Source organism: Leucoraja erinacea, chromosome 7 (genome assembly GCF_028641065.1).
Source record: "Leucoraja erinacea ecotype New England chromosome 7, Leri_hhj_1, whole genome shotgun sequence".
Lineage (NCBI taxonomy): Eukaryota > Metazoa > Chordata > Chondrichthyes > Rajiformes > Rajidae > Leucoraja > Leucoraja erinaceus.
The window spans coordinates 56,563,281-56,584,358 of record NC_073383.1 but is presented as its reverse complement, the minus strand read 5'-3'; the positions used below and the strand labels follow the sequence as shown (position 1 = coordinate 56,584,358).

General features: G+C 42.7%; 1 protein-coding gene across 1 annotated transcript in view; it reads right to left on the bottom strand.

The window, feature by feature from the left end:
- Positions 1-3,316, bottom strand: part of thsd7ba (thrombospondin, type I, domain containing 7Ba) — a 743,639-nt gene extending 740,323 nt beyond the window's left edge. The window contains exon 1 of the mRNA XM_055638650.1: positions 3,167-3,316. The gene's annotated coding sequence lies outside the window, so the exon portion shown is untranslated. The remainder of the gene's footprint in view (positions 1-3,166) is intronic.
- Positions 3,317-21,078: the final 17,762 nt, after the last annotated feature.

Here is a 21,078-nt window from a genome sequence, read left to right as displayed (position 1 = left end):
GTCTGAAGAAGGGTTTCGGCCCGAAACGTTGCCCATTTCCTTTGCTCCATAGATGCTGCCGCACCCGCTGAGTTTCTCCTGCACTTTTGTCTACCGTCGATTTTCCAGCATCTGCAGTTCCTTCTTAAACATAATAATGATGTAATTTGCTTTACCCCAATTTAGTACTTTTCCCCAAGATCCTGACATGTCCTTATTCATAACTATCTTAAAATGTAAGCATTATTACTTTCATGTAGATTGTTTTACAAAACAGCGACAAAATTAAAAAATGTTTCGGTCAGCACGGTTTACATCATGATAGACAAAGCTGAGAAAACAGAGTATGTACGGTGGGTCAGGCAGCATCTCTGGAGAGAAGGAATGTGTGACGTTTCAGATCGAGATCCTTTTTCAGACTTCAGACTGTCTGAAGAAGGGTCTCGACCCAAATGTCACCCATTCCTTCTCTCCAGAGATGCTGCACGACCCGCTGAGTTACTCCAGCATTTTGTGTCTATCTTCGGTGTAAACCAGCATCTGCAGCTCCTTCTTACACACAGAGTATGTACAGTGTTAAGAATATGTGTTATAATAGGTATGGTGCTGATAAATGTTATCCAAAATCAGTGAGGTAGATTGATACACATGACGCAGTAAAAATTATTGGTGCCAAGCATTGTTCAGAAAGTTGATGTACAGGTACCTTTGAGTTAACAGATTACAAGAGAAACAACATGTGACTGAGTGCCTGCATTTTGACACTGGCTCTAATGCTCCTGCTAGAATAAAGTTTAAAAGGACATGAAACTACAAGGAAAACTGAAACACTCAGCACAAATCATTACTGAGCCTGGGTTTGCAATGAAGGAAATTAATTTCGCACCAGTGTATTGGCGGGCAGGAAGTGGGTGAACAAAATTGATCTTTAGTGTTGGTACCCGAAATCATGTAGGAGTGAAATATTTTAATTTACTTTTACACCAGATGGAAACCTTAACCAATGTCACACAGGTATTATTTTGCCTCTACTTCATATTCCGATGTCTCCTGGCCCAAGGTGTCTACCACTGCTCTTACCAATATTTCCTATTTAAGTTGAGTTTAAAACAGTGTTGCCTCCATTAAGTGACTCCTTATATGCTACTTAAGAAAATATCTTAAACACAATTTTTCTGAACTTTGCCTTAAACCGAATTTAAGTTGTCACCGCCTTACATCGGGGAAAGCAACTGCTACTAATAATAAATGATGGCTACATTTAATTGATGTTGAAAAGTATTAGGCCTATGGCAAGGAGTACTCATCTCAGTGACTGCTGGAACCATCTGCTCCTCATTACATTTTTTACAGTTTACTGGCTTAATTAGCAGTTGCTGTGTCCCAGAGCCTTCCTTACATACAATAAATAGATGTAAAAAATATCATCATGTATTACCAAAGTACGCGGGCTATATTATCAATATTATTAAAGCTACAAGTTTCAAATATTAAAACTGGAAGCTATATAATAGGCAGGAAATTACTTTAAATAGGACAGAAACTCACTTTCCACTATACCTGGCATCATCTTTTGTATACATGTATCGGCAATTATCAGGCTATGTTGTTAAAAGTTAAAGAGGCCTAACAGCAATATGTTAAATGTAGAGTGTACTTATTGTATTGAATAAATACACCGGCATCTAATCTGTGAAATTTATTTCACAGCCAGACAAGTCTTTTCCCTCCTCAAAAACAATAGCCTGAATTATATTGATATCATTGGGTAAGTCAAAGGTCTAGCAATCTCTATGATGTTCGGCAAGACTACCGTGACGATTATTTCTATTTATTTTGCTGGATCTCAAAAAGTACTGTAGCTATCTGCCACAAACCATAATAAATTTGAAGCTGTCTTGTCAAAATGAAATGTCTCAGACAAGCAGATGTTCTTCACTCCTGTTACTATTTCTGGGCAAACAATAAATACTTAATTATACTGTAATATCCATTGCACTTGATCCAAAATTAAGGAAAATGCTGTTCCATGTTAACAGGCTCTTTGTGATTTGATTATGATAATTAATATCTGAAACAACCCCTTTATAGAATTGAGCTACCTTAAAGCATTCAGTGATCGAGAGGTAATGCAGTTGTTGGCAGCTGAAGGGCAAAAGATGCTGCCTAACCTCATACTAACGTGTACCAGTAAATCATTAAGAACTATTTCATCAATAATACATTTGACATTGTTTGCTAAAAGTGGAAAGCGCGGCTTGTTTTCCCACACAGCATGCCTGTTTGTGAACATCATTTAAACATACTATTGAATCTCTCTGGCTCACAGAAGCAGCTTCATTGAATTCATCACTTTGGCAGTGAACATGTTGAAAAGATCTTAATAAGAAAGACTTCTATTGCCTCTTAGTGGTAGTATTTACAGCCGATACAGAAATACTAAATAAAACTCATTGTGCCGGGAAAGGGGTAGTTCTGACACTAGAGATTCAATAACTAATGCATTACTGTAATCCAATATTTTATTATTAAAAAGTAAATTCAGCATGCCACAATAGAACCGTACATTAAAAACGAAGATTGTGTTCCACTAAAAGATTTATGTTACTGCTTTCAAAAAAGAAATACACTTACTAAATGCTGCTGTATCGTAAAAATAAACAAGAATTCCGGAAGACAGCTTTCTGTTTAGCTACCTTTACAGCTTCACCGTACTCATTCTTTTGGTGAGGAATACCTTCAAATTTAACTGTTTCTCAATAAAAAATTAATCACTAAAACCAGGCATACATGTTTTACTACAAACTACACTTAAAATGACCGATGAATTAAATTCCTTCTTAATCTGTCAGGCTGCTTTCTCAGAGCACAACCAATCATGAACTCAGGTTTCACAAATGACAAAAATAAGCTAAAAAAAAAGAAAAGTAATTGACTCAAAATATCTGTAATCTAAATGGTGTCTTATTTGCTTACAGCATGCTAACATTTCAAAATGTAATCCCAAGGCAATGGTATACTATGAACCAGTTTAGTTGTCATCCTCTAAAACATGCAATTAAACTCAGAAAAATACTTAAATTAACATATATTTTCTAAGAAAAATAACTCCATGATGAACCATTTTTGATATTGATTTTTGCAAAAGAAAGCCATGCAAGAACAGAGAAATAACAACATCACTTACCAGCATGAATGCCAAGATATGTATTTGAACTGCTTACCGGCACTGTAAAAGCAGCATGTACAATACTACCACCCATTTCATATACGATGCTGGGACTGTGATCTGGAGCTGGAATTGCACAGTCGAAGAACAGCTGCTACACAATGCAACCTCATTGGCTAGCTTTAAAGATCGACACAAGCCCTGGGAGTAAAGTCTTTCCTCAAACCTTAACTAATTACTTTCAATTGTGACAAATATACCAATCTGCCTCTTCATTTCTCTGCGAGCTGCAGTTTCTCCGCACACATCTAAAAGTTATTCTGGATTCTAAAATTAGTGCTACATGCCACACGAGATGGCTATGCTTGCAGGCATATAACTGAATAAAAGGCACACTTTTATAATCAAAAGGAACAATTATTAGGGAGCATTATTAAATCTGGCAGTTATTTCCCATCATACTTATCTGCGTTATGTTTTCAGCAGTCAACTCTTTAGTGGAAATCAATTGTTTTGTTTAACTGCTAAATTAACTCTTTGATTTCAATATCCAGAACAGCAAGGCAAATACTTGTTTAACAGTATGTTTAGAATCTTGCTTTCACTCCTTTATTTATTAATCAACCCAGCATGTATAAAATAAGTATTCAGGACTCGTTGATAACCCTCTGCTAATATTCCACATTACTCATTTCTCAAGCATACATCTGTTGCAAGGTACATGAATACATTTTAGACTATTATTACTGTGGCGCAGTGGTAGAGTTGCTGCCTTACAGAGCCAGAGACCTGGGTTCAATCTTGACTACGGGTGCTGTCAGTACGGAGTTTGTACGTTCTCCATGTGTTTTCTCGGGGTGCTCCAGATTCCTTCCACTCTCCAAAGATGTATAGATTTGTAGGTAAATTTGGCCGGTAAAAATAATAAATTATTCATAGTGTGTGTAGGATAGTGCTAGAGAACGGGGATCGCTGAACGGCATGGATTCATTGGGCCGAAGGGCCTGTTTCTTGGTTTCTTGGTCCTCCAAAATATTCCAAATGGAATTTAAACTGGAGGTGGTGAAGGGAGGGCTTAAGCCAGAAAGGGTTATTGGGAAGAAAGAGCTACTTTAAATTTAGTTGCATCTGGTTGGGTAACTATAGTTGGGTGGAGATTATTCCATGCTTTAATTGTGTGGGGGAAGAACGAATTGCTGTATACATCTGTCTTTGTTGCTGGGATCACAAATTGGATCGAATGCCCTCGTCTGCTCCTAATTGGTTTGGGTTTGGTGTAGGACTTGTAGTCTATGTCAAGCTGACCATTTAACATTTTGTAAAAACAGGTCAAACAGTGAGCTTCACGTCTGTCTTGGAGAGGGTTCCACCCCAGAGAATTCAGAAGTTTGGTGACACTCGTTTCTCTCTCATAGGTGTTAGTAACAAATCGAGCTGCCTGTCTTTGGACACGTTCGATGGAAGAAATGGTCACAATCAGTGTGGTGCATTGCTCGTGATGGCAACTGCATGCGAGTTGGTGGATAGGGGAATGACATCTCCTGACCAACATTCACCATTGGCAGGCCAAGGATTTGAGTCAGTCTCCGTTACAATGAGGAAGGCAAATTCCTCATGAACCTTAGACGGAGCTTGAAAGTGAAAGGCCTGGATGGAGTGGATGTGGAGAGGATGCTTCCACTCGTGGGAGAGTCCAGGACTAGAGGTCAAAAGGGCAATCCGTTAGGAAGGAGATGAGGAAGAATTTGTTTAGTCTGTGAGTGGTGAATCTGTGGAATTCATTGCCACAGAATGCTGTGGGGGCCAAGTTCATGGATTATATTTAAGGCCTAAACAGATGGATTCTTGATTGATACGGGTGTCAGGGGTTATGGGGAGAAGGCAGGAGATTGAGAATGAGAGGGGAAGGTAGATCAGCCATGGTTGAATGGCAGAGTCGACTGGCTGGGCTCACTGGCCTAATTCTGCTCCAATCACTTATGAATTTATCTCTTCTGCTCCTATCACTTATGTTTACTTGCTATATCTCTAAACTAAACTAATCTGACGAATAACGTGCACCATTTTTTCAACCTATTATTAACAATATTTACATTTAAAAATTAAATGAATGATAATTGGAATTTCATTTTGAAGAACATACAGTATGATGCTATTTTGTATTGTTTATCATGCTTTCATGTAAACAATGGTGAAAATCTAAGCTTTTGTGCCTTCAATTAAATGTTTTCTGATAAATGTTCCTGGACCTGAAATGTTAAAGGTTTCTTCTTCCACAGATGCAGCCCAAGTTATTTAGTGCTTTCAGCATTTTCTAATTTGGTTTCCGAATTCTGGATTCCACATTTTTTTATATTCTTGCTCCAAAATCAGGTTAACTAAAAAGGGCAAAATACTTGCAAAGTGAGCGTTAATCCTCTCCAATTATGATTAGCCTTTTTTTGCTATTTCTACCTAAGGATCTTGTGTGTAGTTTACATAAGCACTATCCATGGCAATTTCAAAAAACTACCACCATCACCGTTCCCACCTTTCATTAAAACCTACTGCCGTGTTGGACTCCAAAGTAAAACTTTAGCAAGTTATTTCCACTCGTGTTGTCTTATCTCTAAAGACTATAGAGGTGCTGTGATACTGAAAATTATGGTATAATTAATTCTGAAAATTAACCAACCCAAATAGAATTATGAGTTGTATATGAATTGTGAACGTATTCAGAGAAGGAAGAAGAGGAAAAAAGTACAGAACACAGTATTCTGAATCTGATCCATGCAGGTAAAACTGTACAAGTGATAGAGAACATGGGGGAACTTTGCCTCAAGTGGTGACTGAAATACATGAATTCTGCAAAAAACTGGCGAAGGTACAATATGAAGAATTATAGGATGACCATTAGCTTGGTTCTTCAATGTGTATTTCCCTGTCCGCAGAAATAAAGGTGGCAGCTGCCCTCTAGCAATTGCATTTTTATTTCACATTTTTAGCATCATAATTGCATTTTAGGGTTGAAGCTACCGTCAACATACTTAGAATTGGCCACTTTGAGGCCTTGTTCGCAATATCAAATTTTCAAAAAAATGCATGATGCATCCCATTAACTTTCCTTCTCCCATTAAGCGAATAAGACCAGAAGCCTGAAGATGGGTCCCGACCCGAAACGTCACCTATTCCTTCGCTCCATAGATGCTGCCTCACCCGCTTAGTTTCTCCAACATTTTTATCTATCTTCGATTTTTCCAGCATCTGCTGTTCCTCATAAACAAGACCAGAAGCCTGATATTTTCTGTAAAATAGGCTTCTCCAAAGTCCAAAGAATACCAAGTATAATATTCATAATTCCACTGGGAAAATGTTTCTCATATATGAACTTCAAAGTGGCCATTATCTTTGAATTAAATGGGTTAATAGGGAAATATCACAGGTCAGCTTTATTTATTCATCATAAGGCACTCCACACTTGGGAAGACACAAAATTGTATTGTATTCTATTGTATTGTATTGTATTCAAATTTATTGTCATTGTCTCAATTAGAGACAATGAAATGAATTTCCCTTTACAGTCAGTATCATAAAAATAAATAAATAATAAATATTAAAACATTAAAAAAAATAAAATAGAATTTTTTTTAAAAAAAAAGCACAAACACAGAAAGTCCACGACACAACACAACACAGTGGCACCAAGGTGAGGAAGGCACCATTGTCCAGCCAGCCTCCCCTCCGATCTTCCCAGATGTTCATCCGTGGTCAGGGACTTCCGAGCACCCGCAGTCGCCGCCCCGGATGGCCCGATGTTCAGGCCCTCACGCCGGGCTAGTGGAACGCCGACGCCGATCCCAGATGGTGAACATCCTCCTCCTCAGCGGCCCGGACCTCCCGATCAGCCGCCTCCCGCAGCCGGAGTCGCAGCTCCCGAGTCCGCAGGTCGAGCCGGGCAGAGTCGCAGGAACCCGCGTTGTTGATCAGCGCCGCCCGCGTTGGGAGCTCCGCAAACCGCAGCTCCATGATGTCGGTGCAGCAGGTCCGGCACTCCGGGCTCCAGACGGCGACCCCCGGTAAGGCATCGCCAGCCCCGCGATGTTTCAGCGCTGTCCCGCCGCTGCTGGAGCTCCGGTCGATCCCGGCAGGAAATGCCACGCCAATCCAGGTAGGTAGGCCGCTGGGGGGTGGGGCGAGGACGCGACTCGAATAATAGTCGCTTCCTCACCAGGAAGCAGCTGAAGGACGGTATCCCCCGCACCGTGCCCTCTTCCCCCACATAAAGACATTAAAAAAATCATAAAAAACACACATCAACATAACTAAAAAAACAAAAAGATACCCGGCTGAAGGTGGAGGCTGCCGGCACCAGTGCCACCGGAAGTACATACTGGATGCTGGAATAACTATCTAATGCTAGAATAACTATCTAAATGGTGTCGTTGGGAAAAGGGGAGACAACAGGATCTGAAGTTCCTTGTACATCAGTCTATGAAAGTAAGCATGCAGGTACAGCAGGCAGTGAAGAAAGCGAATGGCATGTTGGCCTTTATAACAAGAGGAATCGAATATAGGAGCAAATAGATCCTTCTGCAGTTGTACATATCCCTAGTGAGACCACACCTGGCGTATTGTGTGCCGTTTTAGTCCCCTAATTTGAGGAAGGACATTCTTGCTATTGAGGGAGTGCGGCGTAGGTTTACAAGGTTAATTCCCAGGATGGCGGGACTGTCATATGCTGAGAGAATGGAGCAGCTGGGCTTGTACACTCTGGAGTTTAGAAGGATTCAGATTCAGATTCAACTTTAATTGTCATTGTCAGTGTATGGTACAGAGACAACGAAATGCATTGTCTGAGAGAATATCTCATTGAAACATATGATTATTAAGGGTTTGGACACGCTAGAGGCAGGAAACATGTTCTCAATCTTGGGGGAGTCCAGGACCAAGGGCCACAGTTTAAGAATAAGGAGTAAACCATTTAGAACGGAGACGAGGAAACACTTTTTCTCACAGAGAGTGGTGAGTCTGTGGAATTCTCTGCCTCAGAGGGTGGTGGAGGCAGATTCTCTGGATGCTTTCAAGAGAGCTTGATAGGGCTCTTAAAAATAGCAGAGTTAGGGGATATGGGGAGAAGGCAGGAGGAACAGGGTACCGATTGGAGATGATCAGCCATGATCACATTGAATGGCGGTGCTGGCTCGAAGGGCCGAATGGCCTACTCCTGCACCTATTGTCTAACTCAGCGGATCAGGCAGCACCCTGGAGAACACGGATAAGTGATGTTTCAGGTCAGGACCTGTGTTCAGACGGTCCCAACCCGAAATGTTACCTATCCATGTCCTCCGGGAATGTTGCCTGACCCGCTGAGTTACTCCAGCATTTTGTATGTTCCTTGGGTAAAACAGCATGTGCAGTTCCTTGTTGCTACACTCCACACTTGGTAGCATCTTTATGGTTCCTGTGCTGGTATCAGGCAAACTCCTAACATTCTAGCTAACTTCCTTCAACCAAGCAACACTAATATAAGTGTACAGTGCTGCAATGAGGTTCACTTTACTCAGCTGCCTAGAACTTTTGCTTTGCATAACTCCAAAAGATAATAGTCTTGGTTAAATTCTGACATTTGCAGGAACTTGCAATTTGTCAATAAAGTCATGCCACCCTGAAACTGACATGCCAACTGTTATGTAGGGAAATAGGACACCAATCCTCAGTGAACATTGCAATTGAAGAATGTGATCTTTATGAGACTTTACAGGCTGTGTTAGGGAGACCCACAATACTGCTTTAACACCATTAAAGTGCAGCAAAGCAATTTCTGTGCCAATGTTATCATTCAGCACCCATTTGCAGGTCTGCAAAGCGATTCCATTGTTTTGACTTACTGAGGCTGTTCTCTCCAGCTAACATCTGCCTTGTTGTCTGCTGTCATTTCATAACTTGACATTGAAATGAGAACTCCAAAAGGAGCAAGTAGAAAATCCTGTGGAGGATTCAGAGAGGAGGATGAAGAATAAGAGACTAGTCCATCTGCTATATTTCACTCCAAATTAAAAATCAAACTATTAAATAATCTGCTTCCATTCTTAAAGGGCTTTCTCACGGTGCGACCTGAAGCAAGACTTAACAAGAGTTTAACATCGTGGGAACCTCCTGCGATAACAGTACGGCATTCGTGGACCACCGAGGACCTCCGTGGCGCTAACGGCAGGCAGTCGTGTAACTTGTTAAGATCGGGAGAAAATTCAAACATTTTTGAATTTCTCCAAGAGTGACTTGAGCAGCGTTGCAACATTGTATGAACGCAGATGCCAGTGCGATATCCATGCGATATCTGTAATGACTCTTGTGGGTACCGTGGGAACTCCTGCGAACGGTAATATGGGTTGAGCACAACACTGGCTGAAAGGAGGCCATCGAGAAGCAGATGTATGCCTTTGAACATTTTTTGGCATTGGCTTTTTTAAATGTTTTATGTAATTTATGTTTTTATGTGTCTTGAGTTCTATGTGCAAATCCTTTTCAGTTCCAGTATCAGAGCGTTGGAAGCAGGATGCCAGAGGCCACTCAGCCACTCTAGCCTGCCCCCCCCCCCCCCCCCCACCCACACACACACTTACCAGGCGCAGGTGGGCATTGGGGAGTCTGGGGAGGGGAGGTAAGTGACGGGGGGGGGGGGGGGGGGGGGTGAGCGTTGGAGAGGGAGGGGAGGGGGGGCACTAACCTGTAGGTGCAGGAGTAGGCATTCCGGCCCTTCAAGCCAGCACCGCCAATCACTATGATCATGGCTGATCATCCAAAATCAGTACCCCGTTCCTGCCTTCTCCACGTACCCCTCGACTTCTGCTATCTTTAAGAGCTCTATAGGTACAATGCAAATCTTGCTCGCAGCAACATCACAAGGCTAGGTTTATGAAGGGGCGAGAGTGCGGTGACCATCCTCTTCGGGCCAGTGCAGGGGTGCGAGCGGATGGCCAGCGTAGACCACTGGCAGCAACGTTACCCCACCCATGTGGCCGATGTGGCCCTGGTGTGCCGGCAGCTGTCCGAGCGATGGCTACAGGTCAGTGCCCCCCCTCCCCTCCCTCTCCAATGCTCACACCCCCCCCCCCCCCCGTCACTCACCTCCCCTCCCCATACTAGCACTCTGCTGATGCGGAATACCTCCCTACTGGACTCCTCGGTCAGTGGGGTTTTCCATTGGTCTGGCAATGAGCAGATGACCAAGTTCCAGATGGCTTGCACCATGGCAGACGTCTTCAGACTCCCCAATGCCCACCTGCGCCCGGTAAGTGTGTGGGTGGGGGGGGGCAGGCTAGAGTGGCTGAGTGGCCTCTGGCATCCTGCTTCCAACGCTCTGATACTGGAACTGAAAAGGATTTGCACATAGAACTCAAGACACATAAAAACATAAATTACATAAAACATTTTAAAAAAGCCAGTGCCAAACGTTTTCAACGCGTACATCTGCTTCTCGATGGCCTCCTTTCAGCCAGTGTTGTGCTCAACCCATATTACTGTTCGCAGGAGTTCCCACGGTACCCACAAGAGTCATTACGGATATCGCACGGATATCGCACTGGCATCTGCGTTCATACAATGTTGCAACGCTGCTCAAGTCACTCTTGGACAAATTCAAAAATGTTTGAATTTTCTCCCGACCTTAACAAGTTACACAACTATCTGCCGTTAGCGCCACGGAATTCCTCGGTGGTCCACGAATGCCGTACTGTTATCGCAGGAGGTTCCCACGATGTTAAGTCTTGTTAAGTCTTGCTTCAGGTCGCACCGTGAGAAAGAGCCATTACAACAGCTTGTGCTTGGGACAGCTTGGTGGCACAGCGGTAGAGTTGCTGCCTAACAGCACCAGAGACCCGGGTTCAATCCTGACTACTGTTGCTGTCTGTACGGAATTTGTACATTCTCCCCATGACCATGGGGCTTCCCCCCCCCCCCCAGGGTGCTCCAGTTTCCTCCCACATTCCAAGACATATGGATTTGTAGGTTAGTTGGCTTTGGGAAAAGATTGTAAATTGTCCCAGTGTAGGATAGTGCTTGTGTAAGGGGATTGTTGGTCGACATGGACTCAGTGGGCCAAAGGACCAGTTTCCACACTGTATCTCTAAACTAAACTGAACTAAACTAAATGTTTAAGAAGGAACTGCAGATTCTGGAAAAATCCTGCGCTCCATAGATTCAGCATTTCTATCTACCTTTGAACTAAACTAAGATCATTTACAAGCTCCAACACAGCCATGTATGTGATAATGACTGCTCTGGAATTTTAAATACATAAACACATGCAGCATGAAAACAGGCCCTCCGGCCCAATTCATCCATGCTGATCAAGTAGTCCATCCAAGCTAGTCCTACAGTGTTTGCCTACATTTGGTCCATATCACTCTAAATGTTTCCTAACCATGTTCCTTTCCAAGTGTCTTTTAAATGCTGCTAGAGTAGATTCATGAAGTCATGCAGAACGGAAACAGGCCCTTCGGCCCAGCTTGCACAAGCCAGCCAAGCCCAGCAACACTAGTCCTACCTGTCTGCATTTGACCCATATCTCTCTAAACTTTTCCTATCCACGTATCTGCCTCAACTACTTCCTCTGGTATTTTGTTCCATATACCTCCCATTCCCCGAGTGATAAAGTTGCCCCTTAGGTTCCTATTATAACTTGTTCCTGTCACTTTAAACCTATGTCCTCTGGTCCTTGATTCCCCTACCCTTGGTAAAAGGCTGTGCATCGTTGTTGTTGAGTGACAAATATCCGCCAGGACATTGAGGACAACTACCATGCTCAACTTTGATATGGTTCTTTGGGATCATTAATATCTGCATGGGAGCTTCAATTTTTCATCACATGCAAAGGTCAGTGCAGCACCTCATTAGTACTGACCAAAGAGTCAGCCTACGTGTGTGTGCTCAAATCTGTGGATGCAAAACGTGTTAAAAAAAAAAACCTCTTGATTCAAAATTGAAAGTTCTACCTTACGAGCATTTAGACTTTATCTGAAACTCAAACGACACCAATATTTTTTTTCCTGACCGTTGGTGAATATCACGTGTACCTGTGTGTACCTTTAAAATTCATTTTGAGGCTCCAGCACAGAATTCAGCCCTTGATACCCAAACCAGTGCTCAGAGTTAAATTCTCCTCTGCAATGCCAGGTTGAAACACAGTTAATCACACATTTGTAGATTTAATGTGCAGAATGCCAACTAGTTAATGGAATAATGTGACAGTAAACAAAAAGAGAACAAGTGTAAAGATACCTGAACACCTTGAAAATTAATTATAACTAGATTGCAACAGGTAATCAATCTTAATTTAAATAATCAATTAAATTGACTTGTCATTGAGAGCGCCAGGAAGGACAAGGCCTGGTAATGTGTAGCTATTTGCTGCGGTCATACAGCTGGCAAAACACCTGGTGACTGCTGCAATAAAATGGCAAATATTGACGAGTTTCTTCTGTAGATGATCAGCTGACAATTTAAAATTTATCGAAAAGTCAAAATACAACTTTGTTCTTGTTCAAATATTAGCTCATTGCTGCGACTTATTAAAATATCAAAGCCATTATTTCAAAGAAACCAAAATAATTGCTTAGTCCCAGCATGAAACTCAATGTATCTAAAGGTTAGCGCTGTCTTGGGAATATTCAACACAGTATAAAAAAGCATTGAGACAAAGATTTAAGGGCCTGTCCCACTTTAAGAGTGATCCCGATTATTTTTTTACTCGTGGACATTTTTTAACGGGATGAAAAAACGTCCCGACTTGCCTGGTGCCCCGAGTACCTATGGCTAGTGCAACGAGCCGCTACGATATATCTATGAACTCCTAGGGACCCGTTACGAACATTCTCCAAGTTTGAATCAAGGGGAAAACTCGGGAGAATTCGTGAGCAGCTCGGGAACATGGTACAGGCCCTTTAAGAATGCATTTCAACCCAAGTATGTTTTTATTCCCAAAAATGGTTAATTTGAATCGTAAAATTAGGTAATATTTTGTGGCCTCCCCCAACTATTCCCATAATTACATTGCATGAATTTACTCAATGAATGGAACTTCCATGGGCTGTGGAAACACAATGTGTTTCTCTATAATTTCCACCTTTGTTTTCTCCCCAGATCGATCTTGCTCATGTCACCTCTGTGTGCTGACACTGTAATAGCTTGCTCTCTTCAACTTCTCTCCCTCAATAAACCATAACTATTTCTCTCTATTCAAGATCAATGTCCTTGCAAACTGTTCCTCCATCAACAACATATCCCTTAATCACTCACTGTAGTTGTACGATTGAACTCTTTGTCTGAAACCACAAACTTCACTGCTTAAACATTAGGAAAATCAAATCTAGATTTGTTGCCCATCAGAAATAATGTTCCTTTTTTTACGATTTCAATGACATTCCAAGCAACAGACCACATATATTCTCTATCACAACAAACACGCATGGCTCAGTAGTCTTGCAGGCTTCCAACTACTTCGCAATTCATTTGCTGTTGACTCTCTTGTTCAACTCAATCCTGGTGGAGCCATAAAATGGTTTAAAGCGGCCATGAAATGGCTTTAGCGAGTCGGATAAAGAAAAATCCCAAAGCTTTTTATACCTATATTAGAAAAAAGAGGGTAACCTGGCAGAAGGTAATATCAATAAAGGAGGTATGTGAGGTACTAGTGGTAACTTTGCATTTATTTCCACTAAGGAAAAGGACATGGTGGAAAGCAAGATCATTGTGGAACATACTAATATGCAAAGGTAGTTTGAGATTAAAACGGAGAAGGTGTTTGGGTCTATGAAGAGCATTATGGTGGAAAACAGCCCAGGATCTGATGGGATCTATCCCAGGTTCTTGAGTGAGGCTAGAGAGGTGATTGTGGAAGCCTTTGCATCTTCCCTAGCCACAGGCAAGGTCCTGGAGGACTGGAGAGTACCTAATGTTGTTCCTTTACCCAAGAAGGGAAGTACAGAGAATCCAGGGAATTATAGACCGATGAGCCTCACATCAATGGTAGGATATCTATTGGAGAATTTGAAGGCAATAGAGGTCTCACTGCCTGTTAAAACAGCCTCCGAACTGACACAGAGTCCTGCTAAAATCAAATAAGTGGGTGTTGCAAGAGTGAGTACATTTGCTTTATTTTCTCCTTCCCCTTTCCAACAGTGCAAAGATTTTACCTCAGTCAAAGTCACAGGAAATTCCATGACATGAATGATGGAATGATTAAGCAATTTCAGTGCTATTGTTATTGTCAGTAGCATGGTGCTTGGATTGACACCTGGATGAGTGCATCGATCACACATAGGCATTTTAACCTCCGATACTGTCAGCAACCCATAAATTCTATGATCCAATCACTTCTCTGGCAATATCTCTTCTATGATCATTAACACAGCAAAGGAGGAGGAGAATGAGCAGCCATCGTGATGGTTAAAAAAGGCAGGGATCAGGTATGAGGCCGAATTTGTTCTTCCTTATTAGCAGCATGTGAAAGAGAGGCGGGTTCTAGTGGAAGGGGCCATTTTGTGGTAGTCACTTTGAGAGGAGCTATGAGGTCCAAGTGCTGCTATTAAGGCAAAAGTGTAGGCTTTGGTGGAGATTGGGATGCAGTGACTAGGGTGAGTAGTGACAAGTTAAGACTTCTTCTCTATCTTACTGTTTCAATCAAAGTCAGCAGTCATAAAGTATAAACAAGGAACTGCTGATGCTGGTTTGCACAAAAGGACAATGTGCTGGAGTAACTTAGCAAGTCAGGCAGCATCTCTGGAGAACATGGACAGGTGACATTTTGGGTCAGGGGTCTGCGACATCAAGGAGAAATATTTGACAGTCTGCAGATAGACCAACGAGGCAAGGAGCGTTAGTGGATTTAATCTTGGGGAATATAGTTAGTCAGGTGGAGGGATTGTTAGCCAGACAACATTTTGGACATTGTGACTATAACTCTGTATATTTTAACGTGGTCATGGAAAAGGATAAGGGTGGTCCAGTAACAAATGTCTTACATTGGGGTTAGGCTAACTTTAATAGCAAGTAAAGAGAATGCTGGATAGTGAAGGATAATGAGGGTTGGATAAAGAGAAAGTACAAGCACATGACAGGTATCCAGAACTAGTGACAGGGGAGGTGTAAAATTAGCACTTAAAACAGAGATGTTGTTGGTAAAATGGGTTCAAGAGATCACCAGCAGATAGGGTTAAGGTAAATCTGGAGGTGCAAGTATATTTCGTACAAAATAATACAAAGAGAAAAAAAAACAGGGCCTACCAGGGACATCAGGGGCAATCTGTGCATAGAGCCGTAAAATATAGGTGTGGTCCTAAATTAATACATTTCATCAATATTCACAAAAGCTGCAAACTTTGTATTTGGAGAATTTAATTAAGGGGTAGGTGAAACAGGAAGAACTTAATGCCTTAGAAGGCTTAAAGATGGATGGGATTGGGATTTATATTGTAGAAGCAAGAGAATAGATTGCTGGGGCTCTGACTGTTATGTTTTAATCTTCACTGGACACAAATGAGATACCAGATGACTGGAGGAAAGCAAATGATCTCCCTTTACAAGAATGGCAGCAAAGAAAAGCTTGGTGGTCATAGGCCTGTGAATTGAGCATCAATTCAGATGCTTGATAATTTTTGATGGAGAGGATAAATAATCACTTGGAAAGACAAGGATTAATCAGGGATATTCAACGGGTATATCAAGGGGATGTCTTTGTCAAGGACCAATTTGATTGAATTCTTTGAAAAGGTAACAAAATGTATCAATGAGGGCCAGGTAGTAGATGTGACTTATATGGACTTTAAGCTCTGTCAAGAAACCACATGGAAGACTAGTTCAAAACGTTAGTGTCCATAGGGTCCAGAGTAAGTTGACAAACTGGATCTAAAATTGGCTTTGCAATAAGAGAGAGAGGATGATGATAGAGAGTTGTTTTTGCTCCAACAATATTGGAAAATATGACACCATTCAGGATGAGACAGTCTTTTTCACAATCTCTTAATCAGCAAAATTAACCAGTCATTGCCTCCACCAGTGCTTCATTATGACTGTAGTGTGTACAATCAATATCATGCACTGCATAAATCATTTGTGGTTACCAAAGATTGCAACGTCTAACACTGAGAAAGATAAAAACATTAGAAGCATAATGGCACACAGCATCCAGACTTGGAAATGCACTGCCTTACCATCCACTTTGCGGGTCAAAATCCTGGACCCATCCCACACCCGCAACCGAGACACTGCATTGCCGTGTTAATAACAATTAGGAAACGTCAATAAAAGTTGGTGTTGCCAGCAATGCAAACATAATTACAATGAAAATAAACAACGATTTTACAGCCAATGACAGAGTATTGAAGTAGAGTTACTGTTCTAACATAAGAAACCAATTTGCTTAGCAGTTTTCAATAAACAGCAATAAGATCATCAGTTTTTCTACAGGTGCTGGTTTAGAGATAAATGTTGCCCAGGAACCCAGGAGAATTGTATTTCTGCAAAAACAAGGAACTGCAGTGCTGGTTTACCAAAAAAAAAATGCTGGAGTAACTCAGCTGGTCAGGGAGCATCCGTGTGACATTTCGGGTCGAGACCCTTCGTCAGTCTGCTGAAGAAAGGTCTCGACCCGAAACGTCACCTATTCCTTTTCTCCAGAGATGCTGCCTGACCCACTGAGTTACTCCAGCTTTTTGTATCTATCTTCAGTTTAAACCAGCATCCGCAGTTCCTTCCTACCCATGGAAAGATGACGTTTTGGGTCAGGACAGTCTGAAGAAGGTTCCTGACACAAAACATCACCTATCCATGTTCTCCAGAGATGCTGACTGACCCATTGTGTTACTCCAGCACTTTATGTTTAGAATTGAATTAATGTCCGTCCCACTTAGGAAACCTGAACGTAAACCTCTGGAGACTTTGCGCTCCACCCAAGGTTTCCGTGCGGTTCCCAGAGGTTGCCAGAGGTTGCAGGCAGTGGAAGCAGGTAGGGAAACTGACAAAAACCTCCGGGAACCTCCGGAGGTTAACCTACAGCTAACCCAGAGGCCAGGTCCATGAGGATTTGAGGCCGTTAAAATATCTAGCTCTGTAAACTTAGACGAAATTAACTAATTTATAGTTGTAGGTATCATGAATTATTAAGGGATGCATACAAGCGTTTCCTTCCTTATCATGACATAGCTGCTCATCAAGTTTCATTAAACTTAAATACAAACAGAAAATGCTGTTAGCACTCATGGGCCTGTCCCATTTACGCAACTTTTTTGGCAACTGCCAGCACCCGTCATAGGGCGTTGCAGGTCGCCGAACATTTTCAACATGTTGAAAATCCAGCGGTGACCAGAACAAGGTACAACTCTTTGGGCAACTACTCACGACCATACAGGCTTCACCCCGCGACATGTCGCCAGGGTGTCGCCCGTATGGTTGTGAGTGGTCTCCTCAGTCACCCAAAGAGTCTTAGTGTCTTTCTGGTCATCGCTGACTTTTCAACATGTTGAAATTGTTCGCTGACCTGCAATGACCAATAACGGTGCCAACAGTCGCCGTAAAAGTCGCACTAGTGGGACAGGCCCATTACTGCCTCAGGTGGCATCCGTGGAGAGAATAATTAATATTTTCAGATCAAAGACTATTAGACCGCAATAGAAAAACCATAATGGGAATATCTTCCAGTTTTGATTAAGTATTTCCAACCTTAAACAATAACTCTTTTTCTCTTTGCAGCCTGACTTGCAGAGTATGTCCACATTTTTCTGTTTTTACGTCAGAATCCAGGCATCTTTTATTCTTATCTATCTTGACCTGGTTGTAGGCCACTGATTTCTCAGCAACATTCAACATTATCACCAGTCTTTCATTTATTTATCTCTGGGATAAAGATATGGCTGGCAAGGCCAGCATTTATTTTTGAAGAAGGGTATCGACCCGATATTTTTGAAGAAGGGTATCGACCCGATATGTCACCTATCCTTTTTCCCCAGACATGTTGCCTGGCCCATAGAGTTACTCCAGCATTTTGTGTCTATCTTCGGTGTCCTTCCTACTTCCTACATTCGGTGGGCGGCGCGGCTCTGGCCAGCAGCGGCCTCTGCAGTCTGTCCGCGTTTTATTATTTTCTGTCTGTGTATTAATGTAGTTTTTGTTATTTTTTGTTGGGGTGTGTGTGTGGGGGGGTGGGGGTGGGGTGGGAGAGGGGGGGAAACTTTTTAAATCTCTCCCTGCACTGGAGACCCGACCTTTTCTTGTCGGGTTTCCGTTGTCGTTGGGGCCGCAACGAGGAGCGGCCTCCAACAGGAAGAAGCCGGGGACTCTGGTGCTACAACTCACCGTCGCCGTCGCGGGGCTGGCCGAGTCCGGAGCGGTTGGAGCGGTGGAGGAGCGCTGCTGCTGCTGCTGCTGCGGCCCGACCGGAGAGTCGGAGGCCCCAACGACAGGTCTGTGGACGGCGGCACCGGGAGCCCGCGGCTCCCTGGAGGGAGACCGCTTTTCAGGGCTCTCGCAACGGCGACTTCCCCCGCCCGAGTTGCGGGGTTGAAGAGCTCCTGGAGCGGGGCCTGACATCACCGCCCCGCGCGGCTGGGAATGGCCGCGGGACTCTGCGAGCGCACGCCGGGGTCTCTAACACCAAGACCCGGTGTGCGACCTCGCACCACCCGGCGTGGCTTAAATGGCCGCGGGACAATTGCCATCGCCAGCCGGGGGCTTTGACTTTGACTCTGACATGGGGGGGGGGGAGAGTGCAGTGGAGAAATAAGTTTATTTGGCCTTCCATCACAGCGATGTGATGGATGTTTATGTAAATTATGTTGTGTCTTGGGTCTATGTGTTTGTATGTATGGCTGCAGAAACGTCATTTCTTTGGACCTCAAGGGGTCCAAATGACAATAAATGTATCTTATCTTATCTGTTATGCCCATTCCTTCTTGCACTTAAAGAAATGAGTGGTTGGCTACATTCATGAACTGCTTCATTCTTTCTGAAGTTATTACCTCAATGCTTTAGGGAAGTAGCTCAAGGATTGGGATCATGGGCCGATAAAGGAAATAAAATATATTTCCCTCCGGTCACACATCACAAGAATATTAATTGAATTGCAGAATGGTTACAGCAAAGAAGGAGGCCACTGAACTCAGAGTCCGTCACATCTTTTAGACTTTAGGCTTTAGAGATACAGTGAGAAAACAGGCCCTTTGGCCCACTGGGTGTGCACTGACCAGTAATCACCCCATACACGAACACTATCCTACATACTAGGGACAATTTATAATTTTACCAAAGCTAATTAATCTGTATGTCTTTGGAGTGTGGAAGGAAACCAGAGCACCCAGAAAAAAAACCCACATGGGTCATGGGGTGAACGTACAAACTCTGTAAGCACCAGCTTGCAGACAGCAATGTGACAGCACCAGCAATCAAGATTTGAATCTGGGTCTCTGCCGCATTAAGTTTCTGGGTCTCTGCCGCAACTCTACTGCAGTGCTACTGTGCCGCCCGAAAATATACTTGCAAAAAGGGACCTGACTCGGAGATGTTTGATGAGATTGGCCAGGAGATGCAGGAAATGCAGGCACTAATAAATCACAAATGCAAGATGTTCTTTGATCGGAAAATCTAAAACATCTCAAGGAAGAAAATAAGCTCCGTATTAGCGTGCAAGCCAAGTTCACTCTATCGGCAAACAATGCATTTTTTTAATTTGCTGCTGTTGCACTACATGCTCCAGCTTGTTAACTGGAGTAAGTACTTCAAAAAGTGATTCTTTCTACTGGGATGCATGATGATCATTGGCTATGCACCTACTTATTGGATAAAGCTGAGGTCTACTGCTGCACAATGAAACAAACACTGTTGTTATGGCTGTAATGCCATAAAAGCAGCAGCAGAGGATTGATAAAATGCATTCATTCTCCAATCCGCTCAGTTCGCATTCCAAATAACTTAAGGCTCACCCCTCTGAGAGCCAATACAGAGGACAATTTATCCTGGAGAGCAATGAAGTCATTGCTTCATGGAAGAAATATTTCAGCGAACTCCCAAGAAGAGACTCTGTCCTTGATAATGCGATTGCCTCAAATCTCATTCTAAAGTTGCAAATTCTTACACGGCTTAACAAAGTAGGTGCAAGGATGATGCTTCACCTGTCTGTGGGGTCCAGAATTAAGTGTCATAGCCTCAATACTTAGATCAGTAAAATGGCTTCATTCCACCACAGGTGGGAGTGAGATCAGGGTAGAGAAGTGAGATCAGTGTGCAGAGTTATCATATATTCCATGACAGTGCAGAGTCATCGAATATTCAAGGCATGGATGGAGAAATCAATGAATATTACAGAAACAAAGGGAATGGGGTTTGTGCAAGAAAGTAGCACGGAGGTAAAAGATCAACCATAATCATTGAATGCCAGAGCAGGCATGAGGGGTAAATGGCTTACTTCTGCTTTGTTTCATACCTCCTTATGTTTGTATGCATCATCATCCTCAGCCAGGAAGACGCGAACAAGCAAGAAGATCTCAGAGATACCATAATCATGACTGCTTTCATGGAAAGGAAACAAATTATCTGTCACAGGAAAATGTCCTCCTCCCAGTACACAAAGAGTGACTTTCCAAATGTTAATGTAGGGCTAATTCATCAAGATATACAACACACATGATCTTCACAACATAACATAACACTAATAAATAAACAGGGAACATCACCCACCTCTGTAAATGTCCGTTTTTTTGGCCTTTCCAATGACTGCCAATCAAGAGGGACTATGGAGAACACTTATCAAATGTGGCTACTCATAAATTCATCCCCTTTCAACATCTGCCACATGATGGCATGCAGGCTGGAATTCTCAATGATTGTCATCATTCACCTCTCTAGGCCATTGTCCCCGTGTTCAAAGATCACTCAACTCACATGGATGTGCCACATCGTTCACA